At 38.3% G+C, this 15539-nt stretch overlaps 1 protein-coding gene across 1 annotated transcript in view; it reads left to right on the forward strand.

The window, feature by feature from the left end:
* The first annotated feature begins 1294 nt into the window (after positions 1-1294).
* Positions 1295-15539, forward strand: part of ldlrad4b (low density lipoprotein receptor class A domain containing 4b) — a 56311-nt gene continuing 42066 nt past the window's right edge. The window contains exon 1 of the mRNA XM_067448482.1: positions 1295-1449. The gene's annotated coding sequence lies outside the window, so the exon portion shown is untranslated. The remainder of the gene's footprint in view (positions 1450-15539) is intronic.

Genomic DNA, 15539 nt, shown 5'->3' on the forward strand with positions numbered 1-15539 from the left:
CAGGCATCTTGCAAAACACATTTACATATCTTAATTATGTGCCCCACAGGAAAATGTATTCTATTTACTACATTTAGTCTAAAACCAGTATTTGCTCATTTTTGAAAAGCTGGTAGAAAACAGTTTCTGGTCATCTAGACTTCGGGTATACCTTATTAAAGCCAAAATGTATATTTTTTATCATCATTATTTTAATAATGTAGTTATGCAGTAGTGCAAAATGTTTTATTTTCCATGCATATTTTCTGGATGACTGTCCCATGCTCTGCTAAGTACTACATTTCTGAACAATTTACTGTCCAATTACAGATGAGGACTGAACAGTGAAACAATCATTTCCAGCATGCAATAAACAATTAATCAAAATTTAATTATCAATGGCTATGGAAGCCGTTGTTGTTGTTAACTGGAACCGTCAAAACCGCTTGCGGTAATTGAAATAAAGCTAAAAACAAATGTGATGTCCGCACACAATTGAACTCCAATGTATTGCAACGATGGATTGGCACACCTTTGTGTTTTTGAAATTGAAATAAAGCTGAAAAAACAACAGATATTACATTAAAAAAAAACTAAACTTAAACATTAGTGATGTTGCTTTGAAATAAATACAATTTGAAGTACTAAAATTAAACTGAAACTGAAATACGAATAAATTAGAGCTATACAATTCAAAATATAAATATAGTACAGTAAATATCAAGACTCATGGAAAAAGGTTTAATCAGTAAGAAAAAAAACACCAAGCATATAACAACCATCTTAAAAATGACAACAACAGCTTTTATTTGTGTAGTCTTTCTTTTTTAAACGTTTTAAAAGAAGAAGAAAAGACTAGAAAAAACGAGTGACTTTTAACCCTTAAAACATATCACGTTATTCCAGTAGGGGGCGATATATGAATACAATAAATATCCCTGCTTCAGGCTTCAAAATGAGAGAATATGTAAATCGGGCGTACAAAAAAACAAAACAAAAAAAAACATAGGAAAATGATTAAGAATATGTTCTTGTAAACATTTAAACTCAACATAAAGCGGTTTTATAGTATAGAAGAACATTTAACTTCAAAATAAAACCACGCCCCAATCTAAAAAGCTAATTTACCAAAACTCACGGTGAAATGTAGAGAGTGAGACAAAGTTCACGATACAATCAATGATTTTTTTTTTTTTTTTAACACTGGAACTCTTATTTTGAAGGGTGGTGTTGCGAGCTTGCTTTGAGTCTTTTATTTTATAAAAAAAAAAAAATCTCTCCGCCTGTCCTCCATCAGTGATTGTGTGTTCCTGCCGCCAGCTTCACTCGCCACTGTGCGTCTGATTATTTTTACGCCGTCGAGTCTGGCGGTGAAATCCAGGTCATCTCCGCCGGATCACCAGACAGCACGGCTCGGGCTTCTGCTCTCCGCGGACACACAGTGCCATTTCCTGATTCCTCTTTGCAGAGGTAAGGAGCTGATATTCTCCTCGTATATGTCTGGTTTTGTGCAGATGGCATAAGATGGGTGCTAATGGTGCCAGCTGTGCCAGTGGCCCCGCGGATAACGTTATAGAGAGGAGCGCAGCGGGTTTAGACCGCGGCTCAAAAAGTTGTTGGGACCCTCTGACTTCTAATGCAGCCAGACAACTACAAGCCAATGATCGGGTAGGGTGCGCGAGACTGTCATATTTATATACCAAACTAGATCAAATCGTTTATCGGAGAGATTTTAGACAGAAGTAATTAGTCGTGCGGTAACGGAGAACGCAGCCGGTTGCTTTAACGGGACCCTGCATGTAACCCAGTTCTTCATCCAGACATAATAGGGCTCATTTTGGCCCAGAGAGCGCGAGATATCGTCTTTATCCTGCCATAATTAGCTACTTATCAAATAATTTTGTTAAATGATAAAAATGATTAAAATACAAATAATTAATATTTAGTTAATAGATTTCAACTTAGACCAATTAAATGTATACTTATGAATAGTTATTTATTTATTATTTTTGATTTATATGTATAGTTATTGTGGTGTGAACATTTGATTTGAGATAAAATAATTGTAATAATTAATTTGTTTGTACTTTAGCTTCTGCTTAGAAAAATCTGACAACAATATCAATAGTATTCTTTTATTTGTGTCCTATAAATATTGTTATTTGCAATATATTATATTGTTTTTTATTATTTACACACACACACACATACATACACACATACATACATACATACATACATACACACACACAAACACACACACATATATATAGCAGTTGTCATTTTATTACAGTCATATTGGCAGTTTTGAGTCGAGATGAAAGTAGCAGTGATGAAATAATCAGTTTAGCATACCATTATACATAATTGTCCAATCAGAATCCCCAAACGTTTTCCAGTAATAAAATAAAAAATATATTTTATTCATATATTCCTGGCTCAGCATGGTTTTTCAGTCAGAGGTAGTAGTAATAATAATGTGTTAATTTAATGTGGAGTAGTTATATCCTGGACTCGAGACACTCATTTTGTCACATTTGTTCGTCTGAGGCTTTGACGTTTACTTACTGAAGTCACTTTTGAGCTCCAGCAAGATTGAAAATGATCTTAATGTGTGTATCAAGAAGATTGTGAAATGTTGAAATGCCCTCTTAGTAATGTCAGCGATGCCCAAAGCGGTTAACATCCCATTATCTAAGCTTTATTAATTGGTTGTTAATATTTGATGCATGTGAGACTGAGAAGGGGACTGTGAGTGTGTGTTTGTGCCCTCTCGTCTGCCTGACTGTGTGTGTGTGTGTGTATCTGTCAGCTGACCCTGTCCAGACTTGGACTGAGTGTGCTGCCAGTGGCTGTCGTGACTAGTGTTCGGCCCAGTTTTAGACTCCACTCTCTGTGTCCTTTCCTGTGCGCTGCAGGTTCTGGCCCAGTTGAGAGACACAGACATGATTGTGTCATGCGCTGCCAGATAGTGTCCAACAGAGCGTTTATTGTTGCTTGAAGGCATCTGACGCTTATTTCTCTTCTAACTTCTTGTCTGTGGCATTCGGTCATCGACTCTGTCCTGCTTGTCTCTAAGGGTCATTGCCTCATGTTCATTCTGTATTTATGAATGTGAGCCGTTCCTCTGCGTTACCCCCGAATGACGTTTATCGACACAGAAGGGCACTTTCCACTCCTGAAAAATGAGCTCGTGTCCCAGCTGTGATGTCATCCGCTCCAGGCAGACAGCGAGGTGTGTCAGAGTGTCGGCTGATGGATCTGCCGTGGCATCGGGCCAAGTGTAACAGTGAGTCGTGGAGGCGCGTGGAGCTCAGGGACTGAAGAATGATAAATCGGTCCAAAGCGTGAGAGAGGCTTAACGGGACTCGCGGTGCATCAGCACCTGTCTGCCTGCACAAAACGCACACTGTTGGCCACGGGTAACAAATAACCCAGCAAGCTTGCTGAGCGACCGTCACAGGGCAGAAGAAAAAAAGAAAGAAGAAAAAAGTTGTTTTTTTATTGTTAAATAGAGTTTTTTTTAATGGTTGATCAATATAAAAATAAATAATAAATAATAAAATAAATAAACTGACTAAATGTATTATTCATTGACTAGGATTTTTATTAGGGACAGACTCACTATATATCGGTACCATTATTTTTTCAGTTTATTTGTATTGGAGCGGCAAGTTTTAACAGTGTGGATATTTTTAATAATTTTACATTTACATATTTGTCATCTAATGCTTATTTGTATGTTTTAGTCTCCAAATTTAATCATGTTTTACATTTTAAGTAATTGTGTATATTGTAGTATTTTTATAATTCAATTATTTTAAAAATTATTAAATATTAAAATGATTTATTATATATATTTTAAATTAGAATTTAATTACATATATATTTTTGTAAAGAGTATTTTAATAAAATAATATTAATAAAAATATTTCTGTTAAATGCAATATTAACAAAATAATTCTATTACAAAAGTATGTTGTCATACTTAAACATTTTTTTTTTTTTTGTGTTTTTAAATTTCAGTCTAAAAATCAGTCACAACAAATTTAAATAATTATTGGCATCAGCCAGAAATGTTCATATTTCATATGGTGGTTTGAGTATATTGTAGTGGTAAAGCACAGTAAATGGAGCGCTATCCTGTTAGAGTGATTTGAGGCTGAGAGCTGGGACAGCAGCCCACTCCAGACCGGAACACTCACTGCTTGTGGGAAGAAAGCTTCCTGTCTCGCTGAGAGCCGTCTGTCTGACGCGGAGTCATCGTACGCCAAGCTTCCTGTCTTGCTGCGAACCACATCATCTGGCCTCTGGCACTGAAACGTCAGGTGGCATAAGGGCTTTTGGTAGGAGCCGCACACGCCGACCCGGGATCAGCTGTTGTTCTGCAAGCCCTGCTGTCTGTCATTATCTGATGCGTTGCAGAACTGCACTCGGGTCAGTTTAAGAAGGGACACCCGGGAGGATCTTAAAATTACTTGCACCCCCCTCAGAACATACTTCGACTGGAGAGGAGACCAAGCAGCCAAAAAGAGCGACTCTCAGGCAGCAATCACAGTCTGACACTTATGGATTCAGCCGTGGAAAAGGTCACGCCACCTACGTGTTCTCTGTTTAGTCTCTGTCGTTATAAAATAAACCCTTGTTATTTTGCATAATTAGGTTCTGTACATCTCTACGTTTTAGTTGTAAATCTTGATGTTTTTGCACTTTTTTGGGGGGGGTTCAGATGGACTGTATCTCGCAGTCCTGAGACTGAGCCCAATGGATGATCTCAGAACAGAGGCATATGGCAGAGATGGTCCGATAGGGCAGTGGTCCCTGGTTGGCCTCCTGTGGTGACAGACAGATGGAGGCATGCCGGGGCATGAGGGAAACTGCAGTCCTTGCGGAGCAGAGATAAAGACACTAACTACCGCTCAGCTTGTGTCATTGCAGAGCTAAACTTGTCTTTATTACTTTATTTTTAGACTTTTATGGCTTTATCGCTGCAGTTTGCCCCTAGTGGCAGTCGCAATGAACTTATCGACCATGCTAATCTTATAGAATGCTGCAGTGATGACATATTTTTGTATGCCAACCCGGAAGTCAGCATCACCCTGGTTTCTTTGACATAAGTAGGATTTTTTTCATTGGCTTTTGGATTATTGCAGAAAATAAGCTCTGTGGCAAACATAAGTTTACAATTCTCACACTTATTATCAATAATAATATGAATTTCAAAGCCTAAAAGCAATCCACAGAAGTAAAAGTTGAAGTGACAATGGTTTTAGTTTTTATTTTAAAAAGATTTCCCAGAGAGTTTTGAGCTAGAATAGTTTGAAAGAGCGCGATTATAAACCCAATGAGGCTGTAAAAGCGGACTAGGTGAATTTTCCTGTTCGTTGTGATGAAGTTTAATGTCTTCAACAAACTCTGTAGTCCCATTTAACCATTTGTTAGCAACCACTTTTTTCAAGACAAACGCCTTAAACAAAAGTAAACAAACGCCTTAAAAACATCATAAAGCAATTGGTAATTCTCTCATAATCATCCGTTTTAATGATGACCCGAAGAACTCCCATCAGAACTTGGAAAGAAATTATTTCTGCTCTGTGGTGTTACAAATCGCCATCTGTCAGAACTCAAGTTTCCATCAAAAATGACAACATTTTTTTCTAATCGAGGCTCCTTTTGGCACTTAGTGTTCAGTCTGATCAGTTAGAAATGTTTGACGTTGGGGGGGGGGGGGGGGGGGGAATCAGTTGAGCAATTGTGATTTTTGATCAATCACTGGCTTCATTGGCAATCATCCTTTAGTACTTTGTGTATATACTGTATGTGCCTATATTTAAACTTTAATGGAGATGTGAGTTAGTACAGAAATCCATTGACGCTGTAGTGGGGGTTCAGGTCCTGTCTCTGCTATCTCTAATGCTTCAAAGCTGATCTCTGTTCTGATACAGGACACTGCAGCACTCTGCACCAATCTCTCTCTCTCTCTCTCTCTCTCTCTCTCTCTCTCTCTCTCTCTCTCTCTCTCTCTCTCTCTCTCTCTCTCTCTCTCTCTCTCTCTCTCTCTCTCTCTCTCTCTCTCTCTTTCTCTCTCTCTCTCTCTCTCTCTCTCGTGTGCTGCAGCTTGACTTTGACATCAGCTCTTCTAGAGGACATAGCAAACACAAACTTTTAGGCCTCTAATTATTTACAGCGTCTTTAGTCGTCTAAATCACCCTTCGCAGGTCTGAAAGAAGGTGACCTATCATTTTAACCAAGCAAGTAAGAAAGAACTGCTGTTAATATAATTTTTAGGAAATTGTTAAAAGGTTAGTTCACCCAAAATGAAATTGATGTCATTAATGACTCACCCTTATGTCGTTCCACACCCGTAAGACCTCCGTTCATCTTCACAGTTTAAGATATTTTATATTTAGTCCAAGAGCATATCTAAGTGCCTGCAAAGTAAACATCAGCAAAGTAGTCCATATGTGACATCAGTTAGTTAGTTAGAATCTCTTGAAGCATCCAAAATACATTTACGAACGCATGATCACTGAGTGTGTGCGCACTCACACGTTTTCAGTTCATGCATATGGAAGCTCTGTTATTAATTCCTGTGCAGGCATGTGCTGTGCATGTTACTTTTGGTCAGAAAATATTCTAGCCTAGTCGGTGATACCAGTATTAATGGTGTTGTCACACATTGATTAACCGGTGGAAAAAATGTCCACACCGTCACATCCGTACTGTAGTATGAAGCAGAGCAGGACCGAATGTTGAGGGAGCTGAGCAAGTCCACTGGAGCAATTGTTGTGCCTACACGGCCCGCAAGCAGCGAGACTTTTATTATGACGGGACACATTTGCGTCATGAGTATGAGGTAACGCAGCTCTATTCATCATATTAGATGCATTTAAAGGGGTAGTTCAATAGTAATTAGAATTAGACCACATTGACATGCATTTTCTGCAACGGTTGGAGTTAAAAATCTTAATTTGTGTTCTACTAACGAAAGAAAGACAACTACATCTTGGATAGGGTTAAGCAGATAAACATCAAATTTTTGGGTGAACTATCCCTTTAAGTGAGTTTAAAATGATACGATGAACAGAGCTGCGTTATACTCATGACGCGACTGTCCCGTCATAATAAAAGTCCCGCTGCTTGCGAGCTGTGTGTTGCGCAACAATCGCTCCAGCGGCCTTGCTCAGCTCCCTCAACATTCGTTCGCGCGGTGGCTGCTGTGACACTTGTTCACACTGCTAATAAAAAGTGACGCATTTCTGCCAAATAAAACCGGAAACCGAGAGTAAAGCTGATATGACGCAATTGACAGGCGACTCCCTCAGACGTCCCAAGTCCTTGGTTAAAAGGCAATTTTCTCACAATTTACAAAGAGTTGGAAACATTTGTGATATTGTAAGAACTCAACTGAACAAAATGATGCTGGCCTGGTGTTTTTTGGATATTTTAATGCAAAAATCCTACATAGTGCACCTTTAATTTCATCTTTAGTAGCTCTTTGAAGGCACACAAAAAAAAATGAACTGGAAGTGATGTAACCTGTTTTACAGAATATAGAAGTTTGTTGTACATAACCTGTAGTTCTAGAAGCACCTAGAATACGCTAGAAGCCACCTTGCAAGTATCCACAAACCATAACGCTATAACAATGTCCCTGTAAGTCTCACATTTATTAAATAAATACATCTAAAAATCTAACATACATTTGTTTTGTCTTAAATGTTTATAAAATGCTACAAATTAATGGCATAAAACCGTAAGTGTGTAGTGCCAGAAATATATCCAAAATCACTACTTTTAAGAAGCATATTAATTTATTTATTGATTGTTGGAATGGATGGTATGGAGAACCCCTGGAGAACAAGTGTCTGGTTTGAACTCATGCTAGACTTGACCTCCCTGACCTCTGTGGTGTGCACCGCTGCAGAATGCAGTAGAGCAGCAAAGGTCTGGCTGTCTAGACGTTGTGGGCGGAGTCGCAGAGGCCTGTCGATTGATTGGCTGAGAGGAGAGATCCTGAAACTGATTAGACGCTCGCTTCAAAAGCTCGTGTTTGTTTGTGGTCTGCCCTTGTGTGTGTGTGTTCCTGTGCTTTCTGAACAATACAGGAGGACAGATTGATTTTGTCTTTTCCACCCACATGGCTCCAAATTTAATTGATTTTATGTGCCTTATCTTCATGTAGCGTCTCATCTTCATGATTTAAATAACATATTATGCAGTTGTCAATGTAAGGTCTGACCTGATCAATAAAGCCATTAATGTTTTCAGATCACTGCATTATATTAAAGGGTAATCACTTATCTTTTTGGGTGCAGAAAGGAAGTCATCTCATTCGCTGTTGCTAGGGCAACCAAAATCTCTAGCATATTGCATAAAACAGACTTTAATACATCCCACATTTTGCCTTGTCGGCAATGCAGGATTGTTAAGCTAAATAAACTGTTCACTTAAGTGAGGTGGGGTGAAATACATAAGAGGTTGAATTGGCCTGTCACTCAAATTACTAATAAAGGCAAACAAGACCCAAAAAACATATAGTGATGAAAGCGGAATGCAGGTGCTGCAGTATAGAAAATTATAGACTGTTAAAACAACATCCGTCCTGAAACTGTGTGCAGACAGGCATGTTTTCATAATCTAGTTTCTTTACAGAGGCCACAGTCTGTGTGTTTGCCTTACTACGTGTTTCCTCCTTTACTTGCATTCCTTTCACTTTATCACTTGTTCTGTCTGTTAGTGCAGAGTATCCTATTTATTGTGTTTTTTTCTGAGGTTTTTTTATAGCCGTACACTAGGTGAATCAAAAACACACTGCACAACAAGTGTAGTCCATTCCAAATTAAGTTGATTCTTGATTTCTAGATATTTCTAGTTGTTTAGCCGTTCATTTAAGTGTATTAGTCGACTAAACGTGTTTATATTCATTTAAAGGGGTGGTTGATTATGTTTTCACTTTTTTAACTTTAGTTAGTCTGCAACCAATGTTGCTATTTGAGCATAAACAACATCTGCAAATTTATGACGCTCAAAGTTTAAAGCAAAGGGAGTTTTTTTTCTTTGAAACAAATTGTCTTTCAAGGACTACGACAAACGAATGTTAATTAAACTAAACTATACCGGTTGAGTATTAACGCCTCTTACAACAGTTCCCTCCCACACAAGCAATTTATAGATTATCATGGCAGTATATGCGATGACTTTGATAATTAACTCCACATCAACATAAATTCAGCAAATAACCATTCAGAAAACATCCTGTTGCATTCTAGGTGTTGTCGCTTCTTAGTGAGTCTCTCCATCATTGTCCAAACATAAAAAAAAATGAATATTTTGAGCATAAAGGCTGAACAGTTTCTTATCTTTTCAGTGCGTGAGTCTGCTGAGGTAATCTCGGAGCTGCTAACACAATCTCTTGAAGCTCCGCCCTCTTCTTGAAAAGGGGCAGGACCAGCAGCTAATTTGCATTTAAAGGGATACACAAAAATGGCTTTATTTTGCTCATCCTTAAAAAAATGACAATTTTAACATGTTATAAAAAATTATCTATGGGGTATTTTGAGCTGAAAAAATGAACATACACTTTCTGGGGACATAAAAGCTGCCAAGCTTGCCGTTAAGCACCAGCAAAAGTGCTCAGTCTTAAAGCAGCACTAGGTAACTTTTCAACCTTCATAATATATTTTTTAAGACTCTTGTGATGATAAATCGACTTACAAAAGGTTGAATGACACGTCTGCCATAGCCTGATGGGGTCTGTATCGTTTTTAATCGTACTTTTAAACTTCGGGTTTCGGGTAGTAACCCGAGAAAAAGAAAAGAACTACAAAATTCGACTGCTTTACGGCATATACGTCACTTCCACCAACACACACACTTCCTTACATTCGGACGTGCGAGCCCAACTTTGTTCGTCGGATAATATAGTCATGTCCGAAGCAGCAGAGACAAATAAGAAAGAAAAGGTTTTGTTGGAGGAAAGCAATAAGAGGAAATGAAAAAATGATGGGATTAAAGGCAGGACGAGGATCAAAATGTGACCAGGGTTTGCTCGTCGGCGTGAGCTGAAGGAGGCGTGCCCAACCGATGCTGTCCTGCTTGTTACGGTGAGCTACCACTCAAACATTGAACTGAAGTATCATATAGATTCTGTAAAACGGTAACCAATAGACTACTATAATGACGCTGGCTTGTAAACGTGAGCATCGTGATTATTTGGCGTTTGAAAAAAACAAAACCCATGAAATTATATTCATATGACATGCTGAAACATATGCCACTGACTGTAACGTTACCTGGGATGAAGACATTTCACACGCGCCGCCAGAAGAACTGTTCAGGGGAACTGTTAGTGCTGCACCGACCCGCGGGACGCTTTTATGAAGTTATTTGGCCCGCACCGCACCACTGTATATTTTTTTACAACACACCGCGCACCCGCGACCATTAAATAGACATACGGGGTCCCCGGGTTATGAGACGAACCGCGCATCACTAGTTCAGGGCTATCAGGGTTGTCATGTCAACAAATGCACGCGCGATGGCATCCCCTGTTGTAGGATGACTGCGCTTACGACAGTAGTTGAGGACATTATTTTTTCCAAACTGTAGGGGGACCCCGAGAGCAAAAGTAGCCAAGTGGGGCTTTAAATATGAATGTGTAAGAAAAAATAGCAAGGAGACAATTCAATTATGCATTAAAGGTGTCATGAAATGGCTTTTTAAAAAATGTTATACTGTTGTCTGAGTTCAACTAATGATGTTTGTGTGGTTTTTACATTCAAAAACATAATAACTAATAAGTAATAGGCTATTTTCAGACTTGGAAGTAAACGCCCACGGCTAGGATTGGAGAAGATTTGCATATTTAATGAGCTTAAGCTCCCCTGTCAGTTCACATGACATGAGAGAGGAGAGATCAAGGGAGAGAAGCGGCAACCAGAATGATTCTCTCGATCACAGGGCTCGTAAACGTCTATATCAAACAAACACAATGATTTTTCATCGACCTGCGATTGATTTGACTATTATTTTTATATTACACACAGCCCGCAAGATCGGACGATATACGCGCGAACCGCGTGCACACGCGCCGCCCTTCAGATGTCAACTCGAGAGAGAGAGAGAGAGAGAGAGAGAATAGCAGAACAAGAACGTACACATAAGCAAAACGATCTATAACAATGCAATACTATCACACACAAAAACATGTTTTACTCACATGTGTGTTGCACCATTCCTGTCGGATCCAAATCCAGCATCGACCGGAGATTTGTTTACACGATCCCGCAGTGAAATGAAGTGAACATTTCTTCCCTACGTGAGCTGGAACTTCATTAAAAAGAAATGAAGCATCACACATTCCTAATATTATGATCCGAAGGAAGCTTATGCAGCGACTGTGTTCTTCCACAATATCTTGCTTGCTATCTTCCACATGTTTATTGCTGCTAGCTTGTGATCAACTGGACAGCTCCGTGAGTCGGTGTGTGGGGCTACTAAATGACACATTCTGTAGAGGCAGTGTTTCGTCACGCAGTGACGTCAGTATGAAGCACAGGACCATTTGCTAGGCCTGGTGTCTATAAAAGCTGTTCTTTGACTAACAAGGACGTTTTCAGCTCTGAAACGTAGAGGATATTATAATACCATGACCTTTTATATTTCAAAAGCGCAAGGGAAAGTTGATTTCTCAATTCATCACCCCTTTAATAAACGAGTGTTTTTGTATTCCATGTCAGTTGCAAAGATGAAGTTGACGATGCTGACTCGCCATCTCTGCAGTATAGTGTGGAGTGGAAGCACCTTTAGAGAGAAATGCACCAAAAAATATTTGTTTTAAATTAGATTTTTTTTAAAGTACATATTTTCAGTTTTCTATATTTTTCTCATGTCTGTGAGGTAAGTATAGCATAGACTGGGTCTCGGTTCATTTTTGTGATGCGCTGAAACTGAAGTTCACGGCAGAAAGCGCATCCTGTTTGTTTCCTTTAAGCACGTTTTGTTGTTTATTATATTTTCAGTGTTCACAAATAAAAGTATGCAATGAACAAAAATGACAGAGTATTTTAAGTAGTTTCCACTGTTATCAGGAACAAATGCAAGTGATCGCGGCGACGCCTCCATGTCTTGCAGTAAGGGCGCTAATACTTTAGCTTCCATACTCCGCACAAATACTTGGATATGCACCTAATAATAGCACATTTTCTCCACACTTCCTGTGGAGTTTTTTTTTTTTCTGTGACTAACCTATGGCCACTACTTTTGGCTGACTAAGGCCCCGTCCACACGGAGACCCGTTTAGCTGTATACGTATAAATTTTGTACCGTATCAGCGTTTCATCCACACGGATCCGGCGTTTTGGAAGCATGAATCCGATATTTTTTGATACCGGGTCCCAGAGTGGATAAATCTGAAAACGACAATCTTCCATTTTCATGTGTACAGCCAATCTGTATATTTTGCAAAACGGTGCTGTCATCACACTATGTCCAGCACAGTAAAAGAGTTAAGGGATACAACTACGCGCACTGGGCATGCGCCTGTGCAATATTGCGTCATTGAATTACCATATTTGCATTATTGTAAGGGTATGTTTAGGGCGGGGAAGGTGTAGGCGTTAATAAAACATATCTGTTAAGTTGCAAATTTATTTATTATTTTATTGTGAGATTGTGCCTCACCTCCTACCATTGCTTTACCCCTTCTATCCACAACTCTTCTCTGTTTTTAGTGTATTTCTGTGGGAGAATTACAGTGCCACACACTGGCCTGGCATACTACATCGTTTTGAGTCGTGTTCATAGCTCCCGTGTGGACGCAGATATTTCTTGAAATGAGGAAGAAAAAAAGATAGAATACGAAAAGCTCTGGCTTCGTGTGGACGGGGCCTAAGCCTCTTCTAGGTGACTAATCTTTTGTTGACTATTAGGGGGCAGTCCTAGTAAAAATATATACAGTTTTCAATCTGTTACACTTAAATCAGTGGTTCTTCATATGACAACATGTAGCTAAAGATATGCATTGTGTTTTGTCAGTAGTATAAAAATAAATGAATCAAATGGTCATGTTCATACATTCTTTTTTTTCATTTTTTTTTTGTAATGTTGTGTAATAAATAGACTTTATTTATGCTGGCTTTTTAAAAAAATACAGAAAATAATTTTGAAGGATCTGTGTGAACACAGCATCTAATTTTTGCATCATAACCAAATTATTATTAGTTACAGTTCTTTAAAATTATGAAAATGACTAAATGGTCAAATGTTTTCTGCTTAAGAATGTAATTATTACCTGTGAAATCTTTTAATTGCCTCACAAGATTTTGCAACATAAAATAAGTTGAGGATGAAGACCCCTGCTCTAATTCTTTGTGATGTGCTTTGTTCTGTCTACTGTCAACAACATTGAGTCTCAGTTGGGTGGCACTAAAACTTAAACATGACTGGTTCACACACACACACACACACACACACACACACACACACACACACACACACACACACACACACACACACACACACACACACACACACACACACACACACCTATAAACTGACTAACCCAGACAGCTGAGTCATCATTTGTTAACCTGCAGATCCTGGTTGTCGGGTCAGCTTAGGACGCGTGCAGGAAAAGCGTTAATCTGTCTGATTACAGCTAGACATGAGTAGGGCGTTCTTTCACTTGCTTGAACTGTAATAGACTTTTTCTTAGTAGAAGGTGTAAAGATAATTTACATGTAAGATAATTAAATATTTCCTTGTCCATGTACACTGACAAAAAGCAAAAAATTGGTGTAGAAACGGTTTTCGGTCAACAGGTTATTTTTGCAAAGCACCACAGCGGGGTCTTGATCATCATGTTGAGTTTTTTTTTTTTTTTTTTTTTGTGCTACAGACTGACAGGCAAGGTAGCAGCTATTAGCTATTATTTTTACTAATGATTAATGGCATGGGCTGTTATGATGTTTAAGTCTGGCTGGATGAATCAGTTCAGCAAATAGTTGTTCCTAAGAGCTTCATCATGATTTAACCAGGCACCGAGAGTGAGAAAGAGACAGACCCCCTACTAAGATCACATTACACAGACCGACAGATACGGAGAATATTTTAGCAGCCATTTATTGCAGTCATTTTAGTGGTTTTCAGCATGGCTGTTGTGCAGCCTATTCATCAAACTATGTGTATTAGAAACAGATAGTCTGCACATGTGGAGGGTTCCGTGTCCTAATGTGATTCTGCGTGTGTTAGTTTTTTTTAGATTTATTATTTTATTTTTTGCACTGATATTACGATTTTGGAATTTCTGAAAGAGATAAGTCTATTCAACTTCTATACACCATATGTTTTAAATGTTGAGGTAATTTACCTCAACTGATGATGGGGATCCAAAAATGAAAGATTAAAGAATTGGATGATCTGTGATTAGATGTTCTTTTTTTTCAACATTTAACATAAATGTATAAGAAGGGACAACAAAATATTGATACTTCAACATTCTTCTGAACTTGAATCTTAGAAATGTAAAAGAATGTATTCACCAAAGGAAGCGCTTAAAATTCCAGGCATATTTTCTTATCACATGAGCTCATTTTTGGGTCAACAGCTTATGTAAAATATTGTTTGTAAGTGAAAAAGGTAGCCAATCACGCAGTTTCTTTCAAGTGAATCGCATGCTTACAAAGTTTCTCTGAGATCCCATCAATGACAATTACATTTAGATTACTTTTGCCATTGTCTAACACAAGGTTTAAAGTTAATCTTTAAAAATACAAGTTATTTAATAACGCTGTTAAATTATAATCTTTACCAATTTTTTAAAATAAATCTCCTTTTATATACTGCACATTGTAATATTATATGTATGTTACATTGTATAATATATTTAGCATTTAAATGACCGATATTTAGTGTTTAATGTCATTTAGACAATATAGTATTGCATTTTGAAATCCTCAAAACTAGCTATGAGTAATAGAATATAATTTTTTTAAATCTAATTAGTGTTGTTATTTTGGATATATTTGAATATTATCAATATAATGTTCTATTTATAGCATTAGAATGTTAGCATTGGTCAACAGGCCTATATGTCAAAATATTTTAAGATTTAATATGTTGAAATTATTAATGTTTTTATATCCCTGGTCTGAACAAAGCAGTAGATACTTGGTTTGTACAGCTTTGTTCCCTGACTCTGAGAGGAGAGCCACTCAGGAAAGGGACACATGGAGGAACAAAGAGATTGCAATGAAGAAAAGTAAATCTAAACATCTGGCAGATGTTCATCTGCGTTATCTGTGATGGCTGTAGTAGCGTCCTGAAATGACCTCGGTTGAGTGTGTGTGTCTTCAGTCTTTGTTTGTCTTGGACAGTGTTCTCTTGTTTCACGTGTGTGGAATATTATTTATTGTGTGATGGATCCGTGTTCTCGCTGTGTGGCTTGCGGCTGGGGTCAGACGAGGTGAGGGCTTGCCGTGTTTCTAAGTAACACAGCCGCTGTGTAGTCGGCAGTCTGGGCTCAACGCGGCGTCCGCTGGGATGTCGGAGAGCTCTAA

Source organism: Pseudorasbora parva, chromosome 7 (assembly GCF_024679245.1).
Source record: "Pseudorasbora parva isolate DD20220531a chromosome 7, ASM2467924v1, whole genome shotgun sequence".
NCBI classification, from domain to species: Eukaryota; Metazoa; Chordata; class Actinopteri; order Cypriniformes; family Gobionidae; genus Pseudorasbora; species Pseudorasbora parva.